Raw genomic sequence first — 1901 nt, forward strand, 5'->3', positions numbered from 1 at the left:
CTGAGCACCAAAGAACTGATGCTTTTGAAGGTGGTGTTGGAGAAGACTCTTGAGAGTCCCTTGGACTGCAAGGAGATCCAACCAGTCCATCCTGAAGGAAATCAGTCCTGAATATTCACTGGAAGGACTGATGTCGAAGCTGAAATTCCAATACTTTGGCCACCTAATGTGAAGAACTGACTTATTTGAAGAGACCCTGATGCTGGTAAAGATTGAAGGCAAGAGGAGAAGGGGACGACAGAGGATGAGATGGTTGGGTGGCATCACCGACTCAGTGGACATGGGTTTGAGTAAACTCTGGGAGTTGGTGATGGACAGGGAAGCCTGGTGTGTTGCAGTCCATGCAGTCACAAAGAGTTGGACACGACTGAGCAACTGAACTGAACTGAGTCTAGTCTCCTTCAAATAAGACATTTTTAAAGCCGTTTGAATCCACATATTATGATCCATTTTATAATAGTCTCTTTCTACAAAGATATAAAGATTTTCTCTTCTAGAATAATTCACTTTAGGTTAAAAATCATTTGGGGATCATAAAAAGATGGAACATTCCTTTGCCAATTCAAGATTAAGTTCAGAAGTGAATATGGAGTTTTTTCAGTGTTGATCTGGCTAATATATACTAAACATATGTACACTGTATTACACTTAAATTACATGTGTTTAAGCTATTATCTGGGGCTTTCCTGGTGGCTCAGCAGTAAAGAATCTGCCTGCAATGCAGGAGACACAGGAGACCTGGGTTTGATCCCTGGGCCAGGAAGATCCCCTGGAGAAGGGCATAGCAACCCACTTCAAGATTCTTGCCTAAAGAATCCCATGGACAGTGGAGTCTGGCAGGCTACAGTCCATAGGGTTGAAAAGAGTCAGATACAACTGAAGCAACTTTGCAAGCAGCCAGTATTTAACATTTAAAAAATACATATTTAGTTAGCCATTCAAAATACATATTCAGACTTACCTGGTGGTCCAGTGGTTAAGAGTCCAATTTGCAAGGCAAAGGATGTGGATTCAGATCCCTGGTTGGGCAACTGAGATTCCACATGCCTCAAGGTGTAGACAAAAAAAGAAGAAGAAAATACATATTCAATTAAACACTCTCAGTCTTAGTCTTCTCATCTAACAACAATAACAACAAAAAGTCCAGCTTCAGGGTGTTTGGGGTAAAATAAGCAGACTCATGTGCCCTCCTGATGGGCATGTAAAGCCTTTCATCATCAGGACTGCATAACCTCACCTGACTCATTTTCCTCAGCTCCTTCCCTGCTGCACACCTCCTCCCAACCATGAGTCACATCCAGACTTCTGGTCATCCTTTAATTCCACCAGAGTTTTCCAAGCCGTTACACCTTTATACTGGTCATTTTCTTTATGTAGAAAATCATTCTTTCCCTTCTCCGAAAAAAAAAACAACAACTCCTCATCATCAAAAATTTCAATCAAATAGTGTGAAACTAATTTCACAGCTGTCAGCCAGTTCAGTTGCTCAGTCATGTCCAACTCTTTGCGACCCCATGAATCACAACACGCCAGGCCTCCCTGTCCATCACCAACTCCCGGAGTTCACCCAAACTCATGTCCATTGAGTCAGTGATGCCATCCAGCCATCTTATCCTCTGTCGTCCCCTTCTCCTCCCACCCCCAATCCCTCCCAGCATCAGTCTTTTCCAATGAGTTAACTCTTCGCATGAGGTGGCCAAAGTACTGGAGCTTCAGCTTTAGCATCATTCCTTCCAAAGAAATCCCAAGGGCTGATCTCCTTCAGAATGCACTGGTTGAATCTCCTTGCAGTCCGAGGGACTCTCAAGAATCTTCTCCAACACCACAGTTCAAAAGCATCAATTCTTCGGTGCTCAGCTTTCTTCACATCCAACTCTCACATCCATACATGACCACAGGAA

Source organism: Bison bison, unplaced genomic scaffold (assembly GCF_000754665.1).
Source record: "Bison bison bison isolate TAMUID 2011002044 unplaced genomic scaffold, Bison_UMD1.0 scf7180017864092, whole genome shotgun sequence".
NCBI classification, from domain to species: domain Eukaryota; kingdom Metazoa; phylum Chordata; class Mammalia; order Artiodactyla; family Bovidae; genus Bison; species Bison bison.